This window comes from Anomalospiza imberbis, chromosome 3 (genome assembly GCF_031753505.1).
Source record: "Anomalospiza imberbis isolate Cuckoo-Finch-1a 21T00152 chromosome 3, ASM3175350v1, whole genome shotgun sequence".
Taxonomy (NCBI): Eukaryota; Metazoa; Chordata; class Aves; order Passeriformes; family Viduidae; genus Anomalospiza; species Anomalospiza imberbis.
Genome location: NC_089683.1, coordinates 32,188,698 through 32,215,289, shown reverse-complemented (window position 1 = coordinate 32,215,289; position 26,592 = coordinate 32,188,698). Strand labels below are relative to the sequence as shown.

At 38.6% G+C, this 26,592-nt stretch overlaps 2 long non-coding RNA genes across 2 annotated transcripts in view; one reads left to right on the top strand and one right to left on the bottom strand.

Moving 5' to 3' along the window:
- The window catches only part of LOC137469872 (uncharacterized), a 79,160-nt gene that overhangs the window by 18,536 nt on the left and 34,032 nt on the right, over positions 1–26,592 (bottom strand). The window lies entirely within an intron of this gene.
- On the top strand, positions 17,761–21,584 carry LOC137470469 (uncharacterized). Its single transcript, XR_010997076.1, has 2 exons — positions 17,761–17,863; positions 21,295–21,584. It is a non-coding gene; the product is annotated as an uncharacterized lncRNA (long non-coding RNA).

The following is a 26,592-nucleotide window of genomic DNA, read 5'->3' as shown; positions in this document are numbered from 1 at the left end:
ATGCCTGCATCCCAAAGCCACAGAACTCCATATGTTACCAGAAAATCCTTAGCTTCTCCAAATTTCAAGAAATATATTACGACAACTATTTAAAATACTAAATATCTTCAAGCTGAGATCTTCAAAGTTCAAGAATCTGTTAGATTTTTCATGCTTAGCAGTTAACACCTACCACTGCAACCAGTAAGTAAAAAGCTTGATAAACATATTTTTCAATCAAATATGTGTCTGGTATGCCATCATTACATTTCCTGATGCTGCCTACAAATCTGTTTGGTTCTCTTGGAATATATATTTCCACAGTTCTTTCACAAGAAAAATATGAGAATCAAATCTGACCTTTTTTTAAGTCTTAAAGAAACTCAAGAATATTGCTCACCCTGTCAGAACTAAATTAATTACTGCAAAACTTGAAGCTGGATAGGAGTTTTCAAATGATGAATATTTACTGGTTGTCAATATATTTAGATGTTTTATGAAAGCAATAAGTTTCCCATGGAAATATAAATAATTACAGTGTTTTCAGTTCAGACTTGTATAAGGTACTTGATCTGAATGCTAAATTTATAAACCTAGTGATGATTCTTTGCTTTTGGATTTAACTTTTCATTTCCTATTGCTCATCATGGTAGCAAGTATTGCTCACTGGGAACTAAGTTGTGCCTGAATATCTGCAGATGAAGGAATGTAGGAGAGAGATTAATGTCTTACTTATGGTAACCACCCAGGTTGAGCATTAATCCACAGTGTGCAAATTGCAGAGTTAAATATCATCTGTACTAATCATTATATCTGAGGTTGACTGAACTGAAATCAATCTGTGGTATGTTGTGACATCTTAGTGCTCACTGTCAGCTTATTTCAGGAGAGAACTCTCATGACATGCTTCTGTCTCACATAAATAACCAGAGAGTCTTGACTATACAACCCTCACTTTTCTTAATTTTGCTCATTCTCTACTGGCGATATTACCTTACTAAATAAATACTGACTAAATCAGGACAAGTAAAGGCTGGATTTTTATGAACTTTCTCAATATCTTGTTCATATATTCACAGGATATTTTCTAGATCATCAACTGATTTGATTACTGTATTATTTAACTGATCTTATTGTTTAGGATCATTCTTAGAGATGGCCATACTGGGATATACATACATGAGTTTCGTGGTTGTGCAAATAACACAAACAATATTTGTTTTGAAGTTTGTAAAAGTGGAAACTGACGGTGTTTGTTAAACATTCACTTTTAAAGGCCCTGGACCAAAATTTCAAAATACAATCTATCTGCTCATGACTAACCTTCTTTAGGACTTGCTGCACAGTAAAGTAACCTCTGGGTATACATTAGTTTTTCAGGCAATTTCATGCTTCCAAATTACACACAAAGAAATTTTTGAGCACTGCAAACTTTTATACAAAAAAATAGCCACACCTGATTGCATTCTACTTTTGAGTATTTTAAATAAGTTCTACCAAATGTCACCATTTGTTTCAGCCAGTTACTGGCTTATAACACTACTAATAAATTATTAATAATAATTAATTAATAATATTAATAATTAATATTAGGCAGCCTCCAGTTTGTGTCAGATATGTTAGAAGAATGCAAGACTGGCCACACTCCAGTAATTCAATCATGTAAACAGTAACACAATAGCAGACAGAGGAAGAGATTAATATCTTTTATGTCTCTCTTTTTACCTTTTCTAATTTTTTATATACTAGTACACACCAGAAGAATCCTCTGTCTCTGTTCATAGATCCCTCCTTACCTGCTGAGGCCAAAATATATGGTGACACTCAAAAGGCAGTAAATGTCTGCCCCTGCCATTCCCAATATTGCTCTGGGGTCTCGCTGGGAAGAGAGAAGGCTCTTTGGTAGGACTCCTGGTGGTTCCTTGAGGAGAGAAGGAAACCTTAGGTGAATGCAGCCAGCTCATAACTCCTGCAGTCTGGTGCCCTTACACTCTCCCCCAGTTGCATCTGTTTTACGTTTCCCCCTTTTAGTCCAGTAAAGCTCTTAAAATGTAACTGGTTGAGAAGCCCAAAAGTTCCAGACTGCTGCTTTTTCTTGTCAGGGGAAGAGGTTTCCTGTGGAGCAGACTGTCTTTTTTTAAAGGCTCTCTCTCCAAACTGACATACAGGAGGAGGTTGCCCCTAGACACTACCCTTTGTTCTTTTTATCCTTGTCCTCTCAATTTTATGTTACTAAGGTTGATTACCACAGTAAAACATGTAAAATATGAAATGTTCATGTGCAGCAGTGTTAAATCAAAATCCCAAAGGTGTCTGTTATGTCATAAGCAACCTCTCCAGAAAAAAAAAATGATTGAGCATACAGAAACTTGTGTAAAATCAGAAATCAGCTCAAGATAAGCCTAATCACAGCTGTGCTTGCACTCCTCTACTGTACAAACTCAGGCTGATCAAATGAATTCATCAGGACACCACAGGCTCCTTTCCTATTTGGCACTGACTGAGCATGACCTGGCAGGGACAAGGGCCACTAAGAAACCTCCTCAGAAAGAAGATTCCTGAAAAACATGGACCAAAGTTTTAAGCTCCTCAGAGGATCTCCACTGGAGTCTTTTCAGGCTCTGTCTTCTATGAATGGTATCAGTGGGTGCTGCACTGGCATTTGGCCAGTGCCTATGCCTTATGGTTTGGATTGCAGAGCACATGAGCATAGTTAGTGCTACTTAAGGGAACAATAACTAATCAGTTTAGGGAAGAGATGATAATGCTTTCTGTAATTGAATGCATGCTTTACTCTCTTACCTAATCACATCCTCCTTTTTTCTCAAGAACACAGGAACACTTCACTGGAAACTGAATGGAGATGAAAATAAAAAGTGGAATGAGAGCTGGATTTAAAGCTCATGTATAATCAAGCTATATGAATGAGATGAAGGCTCAGTTCAGTCTCCTCCCCTCTTCCCTGCTCAGCAGATGCTGACACAAGGGTAGAACTTATTGCACAGTAACTATACCACAACTGCTATTTGTAGTAGTCTCTTTTCAAGTTATAACATTAAGAAATAATATTTCAGGGCCAGCTGTGCTATTTAATCACTCCTCTCCACTCTCCTTCTCCATTTTTGTGAACATTGTTAGAAAAATAGGATGGTGAATAACAAATTAACATAAGGTCCTAACCTGGATTGTGAGGGAGAAGTTGTTTTATTACCTGTCCTTCTTTTCTGTAATCTTCTCATAGTTTCATGATTCAGAAGGCATAAGTTCAGGAAGCTGTGATTTAAAAGCATTCATGCTTCCAGGTAACATTCTGAACTTGTTTTGTGAAACCCATCTCAGAGGTTAATCTATATGAACTCCTGCAATATATACATCAGGAGGAAGCTGTGTTCTGGTTTTGACTTTGGTGGTCACCTATGGGACTGTCCATCCTAGAGTCTGCATACACAAAGAAGGCTGTTTGAAGATCTGAAAACTGAAAATTAGATACGCCACTGTTTGCTAGCCTATTTTAAATCCAGTTTCCTTCTTTTCAAGGGTTGGAAGGATAGGATGGGCAGGTACACAATGCCCATCAACCTGAAAATACAATAAACAAACATAACCAGAGCTCTGCCTGCTTTTTGCACTGATTAAAAAACCCAAAAAAACAAATATCCCCCAGCCTGGAAAAACAAAAAAACAAAAAGAAAAAAGATTGGGGAAAAAAAATAAAACAAACCTCAGCTTATATGAAATCTTATTTTTCTTTCATCCCCAGAGAAGGAGAAATTCTTTCTCCAGTTCTCTGCAGAACAATTATCTAGAATTAAGGGACCTTTTATCAAATAGGTCTAAAGCATTAATTGCTATTTCTGGAGCTCCAAAACCTTCTCCTTGTGAACAGTGCTTCAGTGCAAAATACTACTTCTATAGAATTCATAATCAATAGGATCTTTGTGATTTTAGTTCAGGCCATAAAGAATCAAAAAAGGTCTTGGTCTTTTTGACACTCCAGGAAGAAACAGAGACAGGGAAACAGTCAAAGTTTAGAAAAAGCAAAGAAATAAACAAAAGAATATCTTTCCTTCAATGTTATGCACAGCAGAAACCACCCTGTGAACTGCCCTGTGAAGTCATGTGAAGATATAAAACATCCAACAGGGATCAGTAAGAATGGGAAGTTTCCTTCTAATCTTCTTGTCAGTTGGTGTTTTCAATTAGCTGCAGATGATCTGACACAATATCAGGTTCTGGGAGTTAAGGACTTAATAAACACGCTGAAGTGTGCAGTGGCATCAGAACTACTCTTAAGACACAGTCTCCAGACAGCAGGTACATTTCTGAAGGTCAGTGTGACATTTTTATCAGCACAATAGGCAAGTGATGCCAAAGATGCTGCATCAAGACAAAGAGAAGCATATGAAGAGACCCAGAGATAAAACACTAAAATAAATATTTTCTCACTAATCCTATTGCATTTAAAGAAATAAATATGAGGAAAAGGTCTGTGTTTGGCCCAGTGCAGTGAACCAGTTCAGGAAATCCTACTCTGATAAAGTTCCAAAAGGTATGAACTAAATCAGTTTGAGGCATGGCAGAGAGATCCTCCCACTCCCACAGCAGTGTGGTCCTCTAATCCTTTAGGTCTTTTTATTTAGCCCCAGATTCGGAGTCCCAAAATGAGGCCAGGAAGGGCAAGAGATTTCCTTGTTTGCAAGCATACAAATTTGTTGAATCCAGCTTGTCCTTGGAAAGTATGATATCATCACAGATCCTGATGTCTTTTTCCACATAATTAAATTACAAAAAGAGGTTAAAATAAAGGTCAGTTAACAGTGTACCTTAGACTTTTTGCACTGGCTGCTGCTGTGTTAAAAGACAGAGCTCTCATCTCTTTCTCTTATTCTGATATGTTCCATCATCCCTAGGACCTGGTCACTCTTCTGAATGGTGAAATACATCTAAGAAGAGTATTAAGATCAGAAACTCCAGTATGAATTGAGAAGGTGTGACTGCAGGATCACCAAAACTGTGCTAACCCACAGCACCTTACTCTAAGGAATACCATTTTAGTCTTGGAAACATGATCCATAATTCAGTCCTGATGTTTTTCCTCAGCCCTTGCTTTCTGAAACGGATAATAAGAAATCCACTGCTGTGATTTTGAGCTCTGCCTGACTAAAGACGATGATCATAATTCATCCATGTTCTTGAATGACTTTTGCAGTGGAATAAAACAAATATCTACTTCTGTTGAACAATGCATGCAATGCAATAAATCCTCTCCTGGTTATAAAAGGAACAGGGATGAGTACTCCACACATGCAGGAGGAAGACAGCAGAAGAAGCTGAATGAACAGATCTTACATGTGAAGAGGCAAATAGTGTTCAATGGACAGAGTGATGTTCTGGGAGAGAACCCAGAGGTTATGCTGGGCACTGCCTCGGGCTTTCCTGTGCAGGCAGCTCAAGTGACAACAGGGAAGCCATGCTGCAGAAGGAGTGGGAGCAGGAGCAGGAGGAATCTTCAGCATCAGTGCTCAAAACAAGCAAATGCAAGTTTTTGGGTTTTAATACTTCACAGGAAAGTAACCAGGGCTATGTATAGAGATACTTACCATCTTTGCATAATTGTTTAGCCCAGCCTAAATGTTCAGCTTCTTTGGTATGCCATGTAAGAAATTAATTGTAGGGAAAAATGTGAAGAGCACACTAATTCAGTAGTGCTTTCATTTGAAGTTTGTAATCTCAAGCAGATTCAACATAAAAAATGGATAGCAAAATAGAAACCAATGACAATTTTCTGTTCATGCCCAAATATTTCTCAAGGAGAAAGGAAATTAGGTTATGTCTGGACAAGAGTTCCCTTTCACTGTCTTATGTAAAGACTGTCCTTCTTTACAAGAAAAAAAATACGAGTTTTCCCTTGATCTGAGAGCTGAACATTAAAAGAAACTTACAGTCCTCTAAGGCATGGCCATGAAACTGATTGATACTTGATCTAAAGACAAAAGTTTAACACAAAAAAAGTCTTTATACCTTATGAGTCCAGATATTTGAAGGGACAGAACTGAGAGAAGAGGTAGTGAAATAAATGAAATACAGCAACAGAGGCATGTCAGGACACAGGGACACCTGTTGTCTGACTATACAGAAGTATAATACAAAATACATAAATGAAGTTAGGAATTTCAGTGTTGAGATTGCAAGCAGCACTGGCTATGTTGAGCTAGACAAGGCTGCCAGATGACTCAAAACTGCATATGCTTATTGCCCAGAAATGTGTTTGCAAATCAAGTGATACATTACCAAAGCCAAAATTGGGAAGCCACAAAAGTCCCTGATCTCTGCATGCTTAGGGTGCTCCCTGTGCAACAGCTATGTGGTGGCAGACATCATGTATGAAAGCAGACCAGTAGAGGTGTTAGCAGCAAACCATCTCTTTCCTTTTCACTTCTCTATGGATTGTGAACAAGCACACAATAGCCAAATCATTCAAAGCCGAAATTTTTAGCTTAGAGTAAACATTTGACCTTTACTCAGCCAAGGGTGGTTGGTATTACCTATTGTTCTGTGTAGGTAAGATCCCACAGATCTTTCATAGGGACCCATAGAAGTGACACCCTCTCTAAAACACAGCAGGAGCCTCTCCAGCACTAATTGCAGCTTTACTTCCCCATGCTTGGGACTATGCTGATTAAACAAAGCCTATAAAAAGGGAAAGGTGCTGCTCAGGAGCACCAGAATAGGCCTCAGATTTATTGCAAGTTATAGACAACATACCAAATAAATAACTCCCTTAAAAAATCAAGTTTCATATTTAGGGATTCAGGTTTCCTACAAAAATCTTGGTTTGCACTACTGAGCGCTGTACTGCTTCAATTTCCTCACTCTTCAGGATCACCCAATTCCTCCTGAATGCTAACCGAGTTCTCTTTTGAAGTAACAACACTTTTTTAAGTTTGTGAAATCAGTAACTGGTATGGGCTCATCTGATATTCTGTGTGATAGCCTGAGTCTTCAGTTATTCTGCTAACTTCCAGCTTCTCTTCTCTTTCTTAAGAAAACCTGATAATTTTTCTTACACCAATTGAATCAAGCATTTTACTGAGACTGAAGCAAATTAGATTTAAGTCACTTTCTTTTCCTAGAAAATTAATTTTCTCTAATGTCTTAACTACTGACCAAAGACAAATCTAAAGGGGTATCACTCCCTTGGATCAAAAAGATTTCTTTTGGTCAATAGACCTACCACCTGTTGTATCAAGGCAAAAGCTGACCTTATATTTATTTAAGAATCTGTTCTCCAGTACATACCTTGAAGATTACAGTCTTCCATAAAAAAATTTTAAACACAATTTACACACTCTTGACCCCTCATCCCCCCATGACAATTAAAACCAAAATTCCCCACAGGTATTCCACAGTCTGGCAATGTTAAGTCCAAATTTTACCTTCTATATCTTGCAATTACTGTCATTATCTTGAATTCTAGAGCACTACTCTTGAGCTCCTAGGTTGACCTTGGCTGCCAGACACATTCCTACCAAGCTGCCTTCTTACTTTCTCTCCTCAGAAGTTTAGGGGGAGAAAATAAGACTAAAATCTAGTGGTTCCCTATAAAGATAGTTTAATGATGAAAAGCTAAGGCACATGGAAGCATAGCCAAAAAAAAATAAAAATTCTTCTCTACTTCCTACCAGCAGTGATGTCCAGTCAACTCCTCAGAAGCAGAGCTCCAGTTTGCATAGCAGTTGGTTTGGAAGAGAAACATCTGAATAATAAATTTTAATTATGGATGTCCCCCTTCTCTTTTCTTTTAGATGTTATTGCTCAAGACAAGGTCGTGCATGCTATGGGATATGGCTTTACACAGTTTGCGTCTTCTGTCCCGTGACCCCTCTAAACCTCTGGCCTGCTCCCAGCCCCCTGGCCCTTGTAGGAGAGGTTGATGCTCCACTAGCACTGCTCAGCAATGCCAAAACACTGGTGTGTTATCAACAGCCTTTTAGCTACAAATACAAAGCACAGCACGAAGAGAACTGCTTTGGGGAAAGTTAACTCTGTCGCAGAGAGACCCAATATAATATAACATGAAATGTTGCTCTCACACAACCTAAACAGCAGTTACCAACTTAGACTGAATTTAAAGTACACGTCTCTGGATAAAAGTTGTAAGTTATGCAATGGTAGACCAAAGAAAGGCCAGAAGTGGCCCAGTTTCATGCCTATCACTGTGGACAAGAGCAGAGATTTGCAGGAGGGGTGTAAAAACTAGGAGAAATATTAAGTAGTCTTTTCCCTTGTATGAGGAAGTCCATGGCCTCCCTGAGGCAAACCAGTATGTCTGGAGACTAATCAATAGGTCTATCCTTTTCCACTTTTATTTTAAGGTCCTAATGTCCAGTGGCCCAAAACATTAACAATCAGTTTCACTACGCATTGCTTGCAATATGCATCCTTTACCTGAACAATCTCAGTGGGTACTCCCTAAGTTTTGGATTGCAGTAAACAGAATCAGCATTCCAGACACAGTACCTCCATATGTTTTATGATTTTATGGTCTGCTGTCATATCTTTAGTCATTCTCTTCCAAGCCAAAGACTCCAACCATGCTGAGATCTTCCTCTACAGAAGTGGTTCTAAGCCTATGGAACTTTGTTGTCTTTTCAGTGCCTTTCTTAGTTTGTCTGCATCATTTTAACACCTCCAGTATAATTAGATTCATTTTTTCTCCCCACATTCTCCTAAAGTGTGGGATAATTTATAGGAAACTTACTCCATACATTTCACACTGTTGACATCAATAAAGTTTACATTAAAGTGACATGCCAAGCTGCACAATTTTAGGATACTTAAGTCATGGAACTGACTCCTTTGAGATTATGTATTTACAGTATAAATATTTATTAGAAAACATATTTTTTTAAGAGGAAGTATTAAGATCCTTCTGATAATTTTAAATATCATATTTTCTCTTGAGTATTTGAGTATTCACAACTTCCTTTTCAAGTTACTAGCTTTTAAAGAAATCCTGCATGGTCTGCTACTTTCTGAATACTGTGCAAGGCATTTTGTGTCTGACTCAGATTCATATCTCATATGTATGGCAATGCTTCTGCACAATTCAGGAACATACTTGGAAGATTCCCATAGGTTATGATCCCAGACACAAGAGAGGTCGAGGAAGGATTTTTAAGGATCACCTTCTCCAAGTTCAAGGGTGACACATCCTGATAAATAGGAAATCAATCAAAGGTATCAGGAAGCCTGCAGGTATGAATGAGGAGCCCCTTACAATAGAGGTGGAAGAGGGGAGAGATGACTCCAGAGGAATACAGACACATTCTCTGCATGCATAAGTAGGATAGCCAAAATCCACCCAGACTAAAGTCAGGAGAGAGGGGCTTCTGCAGGTACATTAACAGCAAAAGGAAAACTAGGGGAAATGAGGACTGATGCTGAAGAGGAATAGGAGACTGAGGTGCTCAATGGTTTCCATGCCCCAGTTACAGACAGAAAATAACACCAACTTTCAGGGATCCCAGGTCCTTGAGAACAGTGGGAAAGTTCATGACAAGTAAGGTGGAGGAGGATCAGGTGAGAGAACATTTCAATTAACTGCACACAAATCAAAGGGATCTGATGAGATAGACCTGCAAATACTGAGAAATCTGCCTGAGAAAGCAACACCACTCTCAATTATCTTCAAGAGATCATAGTAATTTGGATAAATTCCTAAGGACTGGAAGAAAGTGATCACTCCAACATTCAAGAAGGGCAGGAAGGAGAATCCAGGGAACTAGAGGATAGTAAAATTCACCTCAATCACTGGAAAGGTAACAAAGCCAATAATCCTGCAAATACTTCCAAATATTTTTAAGGCAATAAAGTAATTTAGAATATTCAGCATGAGGTAAGAGCAATAAATAGGTGCTGTTTACCCTGATTTTAGGGAGACTTTTGTCACTGTCCCCATTTGACAAAATTATGAAATACAGACTAGACACATGGGCAGTAAGACTGAAAATGGTCTGAAATGTAGCTTTTCTTAAAAAGCTGTGATCAGCAGCACAAAGTTTGTCCAAAAGCCAGTCACTAGTGGTGAGGGATCAATACTAGAGACAACTATTCAACACCTTCAAGAATGACCTAGATGATGAGAACCAGCCCACCCTTTACATGTATGATAGAAAAATAAGAAGTAGCTGGTATATCAGAGGGTTGTGCTGCCATTCAGAGGGACCCCACAGTCTGGAGAAATTAGTTGACAGGAACTTCATTTTTGATCTTTTGTTGATGTAGTTCAACAAGTGAAGTGCAAAATCCTGCATCCAGGGAGTAAGAAACTCATGCAGCAAATATGCTGGAGCCAACTGTATGGAAAGCAGATTGACAAAAATATCCCAGGAGTCCTGGTGGACTAGAAGTTGAGCATGAGCCAGAAAGGTGCATTTTTATCATAGAAGGATTTACAGCATCCTGGACTGCATAATGGAAAACATTGTCAAGGAGGTGATTCCTATCCTCTGTTTATCACTGATGAAACACATCTGGAGTTCTGGATCCCATTCTGAGTGAGCTCTCCAGTGCAAGAGAGACATGGACATACCACACTGAGTCCATCAGAGGTCATGGGGATGATTCAGGTACAAGAACATCTGATATATGAGGAGAGGCTGAGAAAGCTAGTACTGTTTAGCCTGGACAAGAAAAGGCTCAGAAAAATCTTATAAACAAATATAAATTTCTGATAGGAAATAGTAAAGAAGATGGAGCCAGGCATTTCTCAGAGACAGGGGCAAGGGACAATACTTACAGGAAGCAAAAAATACTATTTAAACATAAGAAAAAACCTTGTTATGTGTTTTTGTTTGGTTGGTTTAGTTTTGTTTTGCTTTACTGTGCAGGTCATCAAACACCTGGAACATGTTGCTTGGAGAGGCTGTGGAGCCTCCGTGAAGATATTCAAACCTCAGGTGAACATGGTCTTGAATTACCTGCGCTAGCTCACTATGCTTTGAAGAGGAGAATTGAACTAGATAATCTTCAGAGATATTTTCCTACCTCATCCATTCTATGTCTCTATTAATTCTTCCAGTTATATTTGATCTAATAAGTTAAAAAGAAGATTGCATATAAAATATCTCCATAAATATCTATATCTTTGAATTACCTGTGACTTCAATAATCACAGGTTAGTCAAGTTTGTACTGTAATCCTTTCCATGGGGTTCTTCCACTTAAAATTTTCTGTTTTCTCCAAATATGTAGGACAGATTACTTTGTCACCTAGCGATTTCTTTAGTGCCACTGCGTCCTTATATCGCATAATTTTACCCCAGATGACTACAGGAAACTCTTCATTTAAGTGACTCCTTGGGTTACTAGAATGAGTTGGGCCACTGATGCAGAGGTAATACGGCCTTAACTGAACACTAAGTGAGATGCGTATTCATTTCCTTGGTTTCTGAAGTGCTATCAGTATGAAACATCCTTAAATTATTCATAGATCTGTTTTAAGAGATGAGACCATTTGGTGTGATGTTAATTGCTGCCAGAGAAGGGTCCCTCAATTTACCAACTTCTGTCCATTATACTTTTTTCAAACCTAATACTTCAAAACCTAAGGTGCATATGTAAACATAGATTAATATTTCACACCCATTAGTTTAATGGAGAAATTGATGGATGGTTTCACTCTGTCTTCATGTCTCCCTTTTGCTTGACTCAAATTCATCCAAATTCATGTAAAACTTATTGGCCTTTTCATTCTATCCATTATCTCCTTCCAAACACAAGATGATATAGAATTATTACACAAATATAAAGCATATAGAGAAAAATTATATTTTGGTATGTATCAGCTCCTGTTCTGTCCATCTGATCACTATCAGCTGTCTGCTAGTGTAGAAACCCTTTTTGTTGTTGTTATATAAGGTAAGGATGTTTATAGCAGCGGCAAGGCTCATTTAGTTATTAACAGATCAAAACCAAAAAGTGTAAAGAGCTGTAATCATTTTGTACCTGTTGGGACCATAGGTCACCAGTCTTGTAATGACTGCTCTGTTCCAACAAACATGAAGAACCATAGCATTAGCAGGTCAAGGCAGGAAGCTGAAAGATGTGAAGATGTGCTACAGAAAAACTCTGGGTGAGATCCAGTTTGGAATGAGGGCATCTGAAATGAGTTTTTTATATATGCACTAGCTGTCTAAGCACCTATTATTCTGAATGGATTGCCACTCAGTGCAGTTAATGGGCCTGAAAAGCGCTCAGCATGCACTAAAGAAGGTGTTTGTTGGATGGCCATTTGAATCTCACCCTCTTGAAAATGAGGACAGACCATGACCAAATAACAAGAGGGTTTGGGTTTACACTGAGCACTGAGTACTCCAGGCTGCATGAAGCACACTAGCTCCCAAAAGTCCTTCAGGGGAGAACACTTGAAAAATATAACTTTGTGTAAAACAGTAACTATTTTCCATGTTCTTCTAACACATCAAAGTGAACTTGTGAATACAGTTAGTTAGGCAGTAAGCGCCACCCATCATAGACAAGCTGAAAGTTCAGCCTCATGAGGAAAGGAGCAATGACATGGGCCACTCCTAGCCCTACACCATTGTAAAGAATCCCAAGGGAAGTTAGACCCTTTCCTAGAAATGAGAAAGACTACACTTAAGCATGATTTTCTAGGTCCGGTGCCCTGTGATAATGCCTCACGGGAGGTTAAAAACTCCCAGAAAATGTGAATAAATTAACAACTATTCAAATGACTGCAAAGAGAAAGAGGAATTTCACTAAAGACAATATTGGTGTGACTAATATTCATGGCACAACACTGAATAAATACTGGTTGCAAACCTCCTGTTGGTGACTCCCACATTGTGCCCCTCAATCTACCTTGCTTGACTCAACATTAATGGATTTAAGAGAGGAACAGCTTGAGATTTCACACACTTAGCTGAAGAAACAGGCAAAAGGCTGTAGCTGCACTCCCAGAAGACCTCCATGTCTCTGTACACTTCCCTTGCACTGCAACATCTTTGCAATGGAATCTGGCCTCATTTGTGGCTCCCTGATGTCCAGTTCTGCAGTCTCTGCCTCTGCTCTCCAGCACAGCTATGTGAGATCGTAAACCTGGAATTGAAAGCTTCACGTAACAGTACAGATGCCACATGCTAGGATAGCTGCCATGCAGTCTGCCAGAAATTCACTGGACTCCTTCTTCTACTTTGATAACTGAATCAGTTGGCTGCTGTTGTGCCAATTCACTCCCTGCTGACCAGAAACCATGCAGTCCAGGGCAAAAGACCAACTTTCTCATGCAATTTCCACTACATCTGGGCCAAGACTGTAAACTATAGAATAAAGAACTCTAGTATAAAGTTTCAAGTGTCCCAAGACCTGCACTGTGGTAATCCCTGCTTCAATATGTCCAGTGAATAACACATAATGAAGTACATTGACTCCAAATGCTCTCCAAAATGTTTAATATGCATGTGAAGAGATGTCTTCTGTGACAGTTTCAGGTTAGGTTTCTGCCTAGGTAGCAAGGCAACTTTTTCTTCCTGGACTTCTGACATAGATTTTGAATATGAAATTATTTCAGATGTCTTTGGCAGTTCCTCTTGCTTATTTGCAAGTTATATAATAAATTAATTTTTCATGTTTTTTACTGATAGAGCTTGGCTTTTCACAGTTTTCACTTTGGGCAAAAGTCAGCTGGAAATAAGTTTAGCTGGCATATTTTTCACCAAGAAATAGAATTGCATCAAATAAGATCTTGTAGATTCTGTTGCAATTTTGTTGTGGAGAGAAGAGGGGAAAATGTTCAGATACTGTCAAAATATTTTGTCATTTTCTTATAAAGTGATTTTAAAAATTGTTTTCTTTTGCATGGAATATTATAACATAACATTTAAAATTGTCAAAATTCAGAACATTTTTGTCAAAATACAATATTTTCATAACTCTAAATAGCATTGGGTGGGGTTTGTTTGTTTTTGTTTATTTTTTTTAACATTATGAAATTTGGAAATGTGTTTTAGGCTCTCTTTTCAACATGAAATATACCAGATAGAACATTAACATTTAGTTCAGCAGTGCTGAGCATGCCCCTCTCCAAAGGACAACAGGGTCAAGGAAGCAATAAACAAAGAGCTGTAAGACGCAGGTGACTCCTAGTGTTTGAATATGCCCATCAGTTATAGTTGCGAGGAGCTGCACCTGATTTTGGACAAGCATTTTTAGAGAAAAAGAACAATATGTAAAGATGGTGCCAGAACAAAAAAGTGTGCAAAGATTAACAGAGAAGCTCATGCAGGTGAAGAGCAGTACCAAAAGTGGTATAATTATTTGTATAGAAAGATTTAGCCTGATATTGTGAGACATCTGTGTAAACCTCATGCCAGAAGAGTTTTGTAGCTTCCAGAATACAATAATTAAATTAGACAGGACTCCAGAAAAACTGAAGTAAAACCAAAATGTATAGTGCTATAGGGGATACTATGTCAAAACCCTGCTTATATCCATGCCAAAGAAACAATTATCTTTGTATTTATCCATACTGTTTTATCCACATGTCTCTGACTAAAGCATGTGGTGCAAAGTATATATGCAGCAATAGGATGTGGTAATTACCTTGAGAAGATTGAATAGATATCTAGAAACACTAATTAATTTTATACAGAATAGAAACAAGAATTCTGCATCAGCAATCAGCAGCTACAATCCTTAAGGAACGAATGTGAAAATACTACTGGTGTCATGATTATTTATAGACTTACAGATATACACACATGCCTATATGACAGATGTTTCTAAAGGCTTTTTTAAATTATGGCTGTCTGTCTTACTGGCATGAGCAGTCTTGTCTGCCAGTATTTTCCCCGTGAACAGCAATAAGGAGATCCTGCAGCCATCACTAAGGCTCACAGGCTGTTATCAGAAAACAAATGGCCATATTCTAAGCAATTATTCGAGATTATGTTCCATTCATTACACTACATCTCATATTATTAATAAAAATTCCTTTGAGAGCTCAAAATTCATTGAAACATAAAGCATACATTTATATAGTAAGCCAAATAAATTATTTGAGCCAGGATTCATCCCAACTAGCTTCAACTAGAAAACCAATCAGTCTGACCCCTCTTTATATTAAAAGAATAAAATACATTGCAATAGAAAATACAGGAGGGTCCAACAAAGATCTGTGTCAGCACCTGTGGGTGCTGCATTACAAACCCGAAGTGACTGCACCTAAGATATGGTGTGAGTACCATCCTCAGTGCCATTTCTAGAGTCTGTTTGTGAGCATAATTTCTCTGAACTCTTTTAGGTGCTTTATTTGACTTCCAGTCATATACTCCAGAAATAGCTTTTGAATACTGAAAGATAAACACACAAACACACATGTAACTAGTTGGGTTCAGAAGGAGGCTCCTCTCAAAGTGCCCAAACTGAGCTATTGGGCTCCATAAACCCTGACTGCCTGCTTTGATCTGTCATTTACTGCCTCAACTCATGGTAATAAGACCTCACTTTTATTCATAGATGCAGATTTGGATAAAGCTGCTATTGACAGTGTGAACATTTTGCTTTTGTTTTCCTTCTAGAAAAGTTACATGCAAGCTGAGTAACAGAAACAAGATCTTTAACCTGTGTAAAAGGCAGGATGCATAGGGCAGCTTAGTTCTCTGGCCCATGGATCCTTGCACTCCACCTCTGCTGCGATGCAGGTCTCCAGCTGGCTTGGGCTGCTTCCCAGATAGCCTCACAGTCTGAAAAGGAAGACTCATTAGCATCTGACTTGTTTCACTTCTAGTCCCCCAGGCACAAACTGTTCTAAATCACTTTCTCCTTTGGTAACAGAACCAGAGACAACTTCAAAAGGTTCAGAGCCCAACATGCGCAACATGTGTTAATATTAATGAGTAGTAAATAAAAGGGACTTTCAACTAGGTAATGAATGCCTAATATTGCTTAATCAAAAGTGATGCCTTTTCTGAATTATCACAGTTATGTGGACTTTTTTCAAGCAGAAAATTGTAAAATCAGGGAGAAATTGAAGTGTGAAATCCCCAAACCCCCTACTTCCTTTGTAAAGAAAAAGAATTGTTTAAGAGCTTGAGAACATAGAAATATTTTGTACCCATTGAACTGAAATCATGTTCACTGATTCAGTGGTCCACAGTAGAGGTCACCTTGCAAATATCCTAGAGAGGAATCAATAGTTTGATTGTTCATTAAGATCTTTTATGTTAAAAAAAAAAAAAAAAAAAAAAAAAACCCAAACTTTTTCTTCTCTTCTGAAGATCTTTAAAACAAGGTGCACACACCTCCTACAGCATATGTTTTTACCAGACTGAGTAGACAACCACCACAGTAGTGCTTATATTTGTTTAGAATTTCAACAAGGTGGAAAATTCCTCTGTCTTCTGTGCCTGAAAATTTTCCTTCTTCCAAAAGGGCTCTTAGATTCGTGGCAATACTGTCTCTTCTGCAATGCCTCAAAAAAACCAATTAATGACAAAAGATACACAGCTTAACTTTTGAGGTGCTGCTATTTATGACATCTTAAGATTTGGGAAACTATATATAAAAAAAGCTGAAAGACAAAGTAAAAGACTTTCCCTACAATGAGAAGTTTTGAACTGAGTATGAATTACTCATCTAATAAAATTTTACATTATGACATGTCCTGGGTGGTTTGTATCTATGCACCTTATTATTGCAAGGAAGGAAATTTTCAGGTACCAGCCATGTAAAACATTTCACATTTGAATGTAAAGTTATTACATGTAGAGGCAGCTGAAATGGCATGAAACTGAGGTTTTCATAGCTAAAATCCACTCCATGAAGGACTATTTAGTGTTCCACACATGTGCAAAACTAATTAGGCAATGCATAATAGGAATTAAAGATGGGACACATCTGTTGTGGTACCTACTGTGTCTACACCTGTACTAGTTAGCTGACGCTTCCTTTACAAATTAAGTTCTTCCAAAAGATGATTTATTATATCTCACCCAAAACACAGCAGACTAAATGGGGCTAAAAGCACATTTCTTTCTCCTGAATATAAACAGATCTTATAGCCACAAGCTCAGATGAATGTGTTGTGCTAGTTTTGCATTAATTGACATTTGGTAAGGAAGGAAGAAGCCACCTTTAGGAATTATTTTTCCGAAAGGACCTGCTGAGAGTTTCTTCTGTGTCTAACGCCAGTCCGTGGCTGGTTTTGAATATTGATACTTTGTTAAACCACGAGAAAGCTGAACACACCTTTGTGAACACACATGTAAACATTAACAAACTTTGGTGATTTTTTTTCTTTTCTTTCCAGCTTGGGAACAAGTGACAAGGCCAGCCCGGCCCCTGTCTCGGCCGCGCTGGGCTGGGAGGGCCCTGCTGCAGGCTCCTTCCCGGGGAGCCCAGCGGGCCCGTCTCGGCCGGGCTGGGCATCGGCGGCTGCCGGGCAGGGCAGGGCGAGGTGAGTCCGTCAGCCGCGGAGCTCCAGCCTGGCTGCTGAGGTCCTGGCCCTGCCCCAGCGTGGCTGCCGAGTAAACCAGGAGGCGGCCCCTGTAGCCCGCGCAAAAAGCAGCCCCGTGGCTGGAACTGAGCACAGCAGGGCCGAAGAGCAGCCGTGCAGCCAGAGTGGCTGCCGGCGTTCTGGCCGGGCCCTTGAGAGCCTGACACCGCGCCCGCAGTGCAGCCTGGAAATCCATGGCTGTAAGTACTCCGGCTGCCGCCCGGCAGACTCTGTGTGACCATCTGCGGGCCCCGGGCGAGATACAACTCCTTCAGCGCGCAGGTAAGATTTGCAGACCTTTACTCCTCCCTTGGGTGAGAGAAAAGGACAGAGTGAAGACACGTGGAAAACAACATGAGACATGAAGGTCAGTAAGACATTAAATACCAGATGGAAGGTTTGAGGAGATGCCTTTAGTTTTAGGCTGAAATCCTCTTATAAAGCTATGAAGAAGAATATATTTGATACATCAAACTCTTTTTTTCCTATAACTCATTGAAAGCATGAGGGGATAAAGTGTTGAAATTGTTGATATGAACAAAAGCATCTATGTTGAAGCAAGCAGATGTTGAAGTAGCTGTGATCCCATTAAAAATTTAAACAGAGAGAGAAGAGTGATGGAAGACCCTTTGCCCCCAAGGAAAGAAGACCTCTATTCCCAAAAATAAAAATTATCTCAGAGCTAGATAAAGAAAACCTTTGCTCTTGAACAGCTCATCCTTAAGAAAATACCCCTTAAGTTAACATAGTTCATAAGCACAGCTGCGGGAAGGCTGCAAAAAAGATAGGAGGGACTTCACAATTTCAGATTCCCTGGTGGCTGCTGTTTGTAGAAATTAAAAGCCATGAGAAAACAGTTTTCTTGTAGAGAAGTCTCCATAAAATGACAAGAAAAATTCTTCTTCCTAAGTGAACTGAAGAAAAACTATTCTAGAGGTGATAAACTGACTAAATTGTTTCTATACACTGCTAGTGGGAAAGAAAAAGTTGTAGGGGGGAGGAAGAGTGTTTTAAAAGTTTTATTGTGATTCTTATTATTCTTTCTTTTAGTTACTGTTAATAAAATTTTCTTTATACTCTTTTAAAATCTTGAGCCTACTTTGCCTTCCTCCTAATCCTGTCACACAGCAGGAAATGAGTAAGTGTACTCTAGTAGGTACACTAGTGTTTAGCCAGCACTAAACCCACCACACGTGTCTAGCTAGTGGGTGAGATGAATGCCATCATAGGCTACTACAAGGAATTCTCTACCAGCAGCAGAAGGGAATAATGATAGATTATCCATCTAGAAGCATTTGGGGATTATATGAACAAAGGTGTCGTTGACTGCTTTATTGAATTTCTGTTATAAGACATATGATCTTTTTGCCTTACCAGGCTCAGAGAAGAGCTCTTGCTGCAGAGGTTAAAGAGGGTGGGGGGTTTTGTGTGCTTCTGATATACAGTATCTTTACTCTCAGGAATCAGAGGGTTTTGCCTCAATTTTCCACTGAGGCGAGATAATAAAGTATTAATAAAGCTTTTTTTCTTTTTCATCTGAACTGCACAGTGTAGATATGTAGAGCTATATAGAAATACTTTGAAAATTCTGAATACATAAAGGTTGCTGCAGGGTTTCAGTAGTACAATGAAGAAAACCAGGAAGTTGTGATCCAGCTCTGTATGGTCTTAGCCTTCATCCTGGATACAAAATCTGACCCTATTCTGAAAATTTTATCGTTATGAAAGATGTAGCATTGACGTTGCAGGAAAAGAGCTTCTGATGCAAAACCAGTGACCTGACACAATTGTTAATAAAAAGTCCACTTTAATGATTCAATTGCAATGAGTACCCTTCATAAGCAATTTAAAAGGAAGCCTATAACAGCATTAAAACCCAAATGAGATTTTAATGCATGACACCTGCATTCTGAGGGCTCAGAAGAGACAAGAAAAAATTACTGGATCTCTAGGCTGGATAAAATTAGTTGCCTGACGCATTATGACACAAATAAATATACCCACCAGATTTCTGAATGTCTTGAGTTTTCAAAATTAATTTCCTTCATACATATATTAATTTATCTACCTGTTCTCAAGGGACACCCAAAATGTTTTGGGGATTTATGTTCATTTTTCAACTGCAATCACTACTCATATCCCTTCCTTTTCACAGCCACTCTTGTTGTATAAAAGGTGGCTGAAAGAACAATTACAATACAGAAGAAACAGCAAGATTAGTTATAAGGTCAGTGTAAAATTTAGAAAAAGACTATTTCAATTAAAGGAACTGGGCTGCTGTTCCAGGTGGACTTGATGGGCTGTGGGCTGAAGGGAACTTCATGAACCTTAAGAAAGGTGAATGTGAAGTCCTGCACGTGGGATGTCATAACTCCATGCAGGAATACAGGTTGTGGGCCAACTGACTAAAGGGTAGTCAGGCCCTGAAGGTGTTGTGGACAAGCTCAGCACAAGCCAGCAATACAACTTTACAGCAAAAACCAACAGCCTCCAGAGCTGTATGAGGAAGAGCACATCCAGCGGGCTGAGAGGTGATTCTTCCCTGTAATCTGCTCCCGTGAGGCAGAGTGCTTGGTCCAGATCTGGGCTCCCCAGTACAGAGGAGAAACGGAAACCACAGACCTATAGAAACACACTTTAAGCACAGGGTGCAAAGCACAGGACAGAGGAGGAGAAACTGAGAGAGTTTGGTTTCTTCAGCCAGGAGAAGAGAAAACTCAGATCTTAGTGCTGTCTGCAAGTATCTAAAGGAACAGCGCAGAGCAGCCAGAGCCAGTCTATTCTCAGGGGTGCATAGTGGCAGTACAAGAGGCAGCATTCAAAAGTAGAATAACAAGAAATTTCAATGCAATATGAAGGGGAAAGAGTATCACTGTAAGAGTGTTCAAATACTGGTGCTGACTGCTCTGAAAGGCTGAGGAGGTGCTCAGAGCTTGACTGGACACAGTCTTCACCACCTGCTCCACCTAAACCTGCTTTGGGCAGGATGTTGGCTCAGAAGACTTCTGGAGGTCCCTTCCAGCCTTATGATCCTAAAGCTCTTGAGTCTGATTACAGCAATTACTACTACTGTCTCCAAATCCCTGTCTTCTTTTGGATAAGAGTAAGGCTAGTGTGCAAGATGAAGTTGGAGGCTAAATTAAGTTAGACACAACATAGGACAGGGACTGTCTCTTCTCTAAAGACACCATGGACTCTTCTTCTATTCCAGCTCAAAGCAAGTCAGTTTGTTTAAAAATATGTGTGCTTCTTTTTTTTCTTTTTTTTTTTTTTTTTTTCTTTTTTTTTTTTTTTCTGGAACAAAGAGGAATAGATGCTTTATACGGCACTGACACTGGTTTTGATGCAATTATAACCTAAGAAAAAAGTCTCAATCCTTGTCATAAAATTCACTGTGCCAGACCATACGGTTTACAACCTACCTCACACATGTGGGCATGAAACACTGAAAAGGAATAAAGCTGAACTGGAAAGAAGTTAAGAGAGGAAATCTGTGAGGAATAGGAGAAATCTCCCCACATGGTAGCACAAAGCAATACAAAGCATGTGATGGAAAACAAAAATCACTGAAAATGTCCTGTAATGCAATGTTAATCCATGGAATTCATTACCATGTACAAATTTGAGGTCAAAATCTTAATGAGATCAAATCCTAAAAAAGGCTGGAGAACAATATCCTGAGTTTTGGTAGTTATACAACAGTTTTTGTACAGTGTATAAATCTTCATATTGAAATTTACATCTCATTCTCTTGAAATATGTAAAATTCAACACCTACTGAAAAGTTTCTTCTTTCAGATGCAGCTGATGTTTAGCTTTACCTTGATCCTCTGTGACAGTTCCCATGTACCAAAGGAGACAGGACTGAGAGCAGAGCGTGCTGGGAACCAAATGATTCCCGTCACCTGGATTCATATTTACATTCAAAATAAACAAAATAACTCTTGGGAAAGAAAAAAGAATGTGCAGTAAAGTAGCTGCAGGAGAGATTTTTCAATGGAATCTGAAAGTTCACAGATCCATAGCAGAAGATGAATATTTAGGCATTGATGGTGAAGGAAAAACTTAGCAATAACTATTGGTATAAATCAGTGGAAATGCATACCAGTAGTCGTTCTTCCTCTAGCCTGGGAGCACTGTCACCCAACACAACTGGGACAGGCAGATTCCTCTAGAGGTTCCTTTGGTAGAATGAGGAACGTTTATAAGGGTGTAGTTAAAATTAGAGCTGTCTTGTTACATAAAAGTTTTAGTTACCAGCATAGCTTATTGTTATCTGTGATTTCTTGTTGTTAATGTAGTTTACTGCCACACAGAATTTCAAGAAATATCATAGCTTTCAGTTAAACAAAATTTCTAGTAATCAGTGGAGCCTTTGTACCATCTAGATTCTTTGGTTGCCTAGTCACTTGTCACGTGGACCTCTGCAGATAGGGTCACATTCTTAATAACCAGCAAGAGATATGATAAGAACCCCCCCCAATTTTTTTTTTTTTTTTTTTGCAACAGGATCTCATTAATTATGCTGACATGTAAAAGACCACCTTGTTGTAAACGTTCCTCTCTTTTAAAGACATGAAAATGCCTAATAGCAAAAGTGCTCTGTGAGATTATCCAAGGATATCTGGGAATGTAGGTGAGGTGACATACTTGTCTAGATCCATTACCAGTGTTACATTTATCATTGATAAAAATGACCATCCCAATGCTTAAAACAATTAGAAGCAAAGAAAGCCATGGTTTCCTCTGCAACCTGAATTGAAGCTACTAATTTTGCTTCCATTTCTGACAGCAGCTTTCTACACATGGTGATTGTGATAATCTGCAGTAATCTGGTTAAAAAAAAGGTATTGCACATCTCTATTATAGGCAATATTCTGAAGACCTGTTTAGCCTTGAAGTGTGGCTACCATACATTCTTGGCAATCACCATATCTGGAATTTCTGGATAAGATTCATTCTATCTTTACACACCTTTAATGAACTGAAACACAATAAGGGTTTACAGGGTTGGAAAGAGGAAGAAAGAATGTAATTTTTTTGTTATTTAATTGATGAATTGCATAAAAGTGGGAGGTTGACAGTTCTAGATACATTCTGAGTCAGTTCACAATGATGTACGTAATACCTCCAACAAATGCTGCTCATGCCACATCAGTAACTCTTAAGAAAAAAATATTTTTAATCCTCTGAATATTCATCTGTACATCATATATAAGTAAGCCAATACAATCCTGCATTGGCAACTCATGTGTCTATGTGGTAAAAGTAGGCAACTATATTTACAGTATCAAAAGGCGTTGCAAACACAGTTAAATATATTGATTACAGACATGCAGACGTCCTGCAACTTCAGAATGCCATTCTGCTGAGGAAAGAAATAGTTCACCATCTGTTATTTTATTTTCTGAATTTGATTTGCATTGATATTTTTATTATTGCATTATTAATGAAATGCCTATCCAGCATGTGATTTTTAGAAGGTGAAGGCTGCTATAAATACTGAAGAAATGGAGATTTCATGAGGTAAATGCTACCATTTCTGTCAATAAAAAAAAAATATAGACAGAAGCATTTTGATGTGTATTCTGGTCCCATTAATATTAGCATTTTATAATAGCAGTATAATTTTCAAAGCATTTTGATGTGTATTCTGGTCCCATTAATATTAGCATTTTATAATAGCAGTATAACTCAGTCATAGGAGATCACTTATTAAAAAATGATAGTAATTCAGGATGGTTTATCTAGAAAGATAAAATCTCTATGACACCCAGAATATCAAAGAGGATTACATAAATCTGATTGTATTGAAATAATAATTACTGTTCTATTGCTGTAGAATAATGTTTAAGGAGGTATTGAATTGTAGTCATCTGCCTCAGAAGCCTCAGAAAACACAATGCATCAATACCAAAATCATTATCTAGTTTGAGAACTTTTCCTACTTTTTATTTGAACATAATAAAATGTCAAAGAAAATAAAATTATATTGATGTTTAATTAACTTAAGAAGCCTAAGTATTAGGAAAAGAAAAACAACTCAAATTATGCAAGAAGTAGAAGCAATTGGATTACAATATGAGATATATATATCTTTATAAAAACATTCAAGACAATGTTTTCACTCCTATTTTAATATTTATTGGTTATTACCTATATATACATGTTCATTCAAGTAAAATTTTCTCAATTTTTCCTATATTTATTGTCACTCTTATCCATCGTTCTTCAGAACTGCCCTTGCATTATTGGTCTGAGGCTCTGCACACAGAGCTGAACAATGACAAGCACAATAGTTTGTCTGGTATGGAGGTGTCACTGGGGTCAAGGCTTTTGTCAAAACTGTTTCCACAAAGAAAAAACAATGGGACATTGCCATAGGACACTCCCTTCTGAGGGGAAAGAAGACCCCATATGCAAACTGGATCTGTCTCCTAGGAAAGTCTGCTGCCTCTCTGGGGTCCAGGTTAAAGACATAATGGGAAACCCTTCTGCCCTGGCTGGGTTTTTCAGGTTGGCAGTGATGGACAAGAAGTCTGAGGGCAATCACAATATACTTCAGTGGCTTGAGACAAATATTTAAGGGAACAGGAGTAGAAATAGGGTTCTTCTCTGTCCTTCCAGTTATAAGGAATGACCAGGGAACAAACAAGAAGGGCCAACATCAATACATGGCTGTCCCTGGTAGAGTTTTGGGGTTTTTAATCATGGGCTGTTTTACAGGACATCAGGGCTGCTGGCGACAGGCAGGGTACATCTTTCTCAAAGAGGGGGAGAGGATCTTTGCACAGGAGTCAGCAGGACTCATTGAAAGAGCTTTAAACTAGATTTGACGGGGGAAAGGGATTAGTTCAGGTTCACTAGACATGAGCTAGGGCATGACAGCAAGGCTGTTTGGTCTGTCATCTCAGTGGTGCCAGGGGATGGAGATCCCTGTGGCAACAAAGACCCAAGGGTTATTGATGGATTAGAAATCATGGAAGAGGGTGAGAATTGTCATGTAGGAATTAGGGCTTCTTCCCCCAAAAAGATGTTGGCATCAATACTGCAACTGCAGAGTATTTACACGAACACACGTGTGAGCAACAGACAGGAAGAGCTGGAAGCCTTTCTAGTCATTCTTAACTGACTCAACCAGTAGACCTCCTCCAAGAAGATGATCTTGTACCACCCCCTCAAGCTGAAGAAGGAATTTCTCTCTTCCAAGAAACGTAAGTACTTACTATTAGATAAGCAAAGGTCAATACAATCGCTACTCCCCCTACTCTTTAAAAACCTATTGCAAGATTTTCAGATACTATGGGACTTATTCCTTAAGTTATTGTGAGGGACTGAGTAAGGGAGTGACTGAAAGTGCTGTTTGGGTTTCTTTCTGAAGTATGTGTGAAAATGCTTAGCCCAGGAAAGATAGACACTTATTATCATATACAACCTCTAAGTACATGAGAAACATTACAATTAAAATGTAAGCACCAGGGGTGCAAGTTCTGAGTCAGGAAGTAAATCCACTTCTTTTCCCCTTTGCATCCCCCGGGGTAAGCTGTGACAGCTGTGACAGTGTATCCCCTATCTTGAAGTAAGAAGATCAAGGAAGAAAAGTTTTCCACTGCAGTGAAATTGTAGTCTTGGCAGTGCTGCAGTGATACTGCCCCATACCTCTCTGCATGCAGCCATACCTTGGCAGAATTACAGTCAGCACAGTTCAGTCTCAGTAGCTACACAGGACACAAGTATTTATAATGAAACTTTTATGAGGTCTCTTTATGTTTTTCCCTTAGAGCACCCTTCTTCTCGGCATAACAACAACAGAATATGAGCACAAACATGTAATTACAGTAATGACTGCTAGCAGTAAAAAAATGTTGCTGTCAGTTTGCTGCTCAGAAGCTAAGGCTATTAACAATCCCTTGTCAGAGCTCATTCTGTCAAAGAAGAAGAAGAGATCTCAGTCATAGTGATGGAAGCAGATGGTCAGGATTATATACCTTTGGGGGGAAGGGGAAGTGATCCATCTGTAAATTAACAATGGAGGGAGAAAGGGAAAAGATTTAGTTGTATCCACAAATAATTCTGTGACAGGAGTGTAAGTTCATCCCTATAGGGGATTTCTGACACAAATGGAGAGAGGAGTCACATGGATAGTGTCACTTTACAGTATTTACCACGGGGTTAATTTACATAGCTGCGTGCTGTGTTCTGTTAGTAGTGATACAATCTTGTTCTGTATATATACTGTAGGCATTCCTTGCTTCAGTGTTACTGGTGTAGTAAACACCAAGTGAAATAAGTGTATCTGCTTAATTATATTGGTATTTTTGAAGGTTAAATTCAACCTAAGAAAATGTATCACTATCCAAATTAGAAGACAAAGTCACCCACTACACTTGCTCCAGTTTCAAGCACTGCAGCATTGCAGAAGACTTTAAGTCAGCAGCAGTAATCATCATATTTTCCAATCAATTACTCCAGTAAACATGGTGTAACAATTAGCAACTGAATATGTGAGGCCTCTGTGAATCAGTTACTATAAAAATTTACAGCCATTAATATGAAATAGGATGGTCTTAGCTGAGAACGAGCCTAGAGGCTGAATTAAGACTAAGGTAAGCCTCCTTAAAAATTTCTTAAGGAGATAGTTTAGATTTAGTTGCAATGCAATCAAGAACATAAAAATCACTTAAATCAACCACCACTTGATAATTTATGTGGGACATGAAAAGCCTGAATCAATTTAAACAGCACCATAAAACTTGGCTGTACCAATACTTTACCCACAGATGAGACAGAGTCCTGGGCCGCACAGGGTTATCCTTTCCACCTTTCAAATTGATGAAATGGTCCCTGGCCATTTTGGGGCCAAATTAAATTATGTTCCATTGCAAACAATTCTTATGCATAATTGAAAGGTTAGGAGGCTGAGGACTACTCTTAATATGCTGGTTTTGATAATAGTGCCTTCCTTTTTATTTGATTCATGTAATAACACAATCAAAACTTATATTCAAAATGATCATGTGCCAAGTATTCAAATAAAATATTTCAAAAATGTTATAATTTTTTTTAATTAAACAATGTTTTTGACATTTTAGTTAT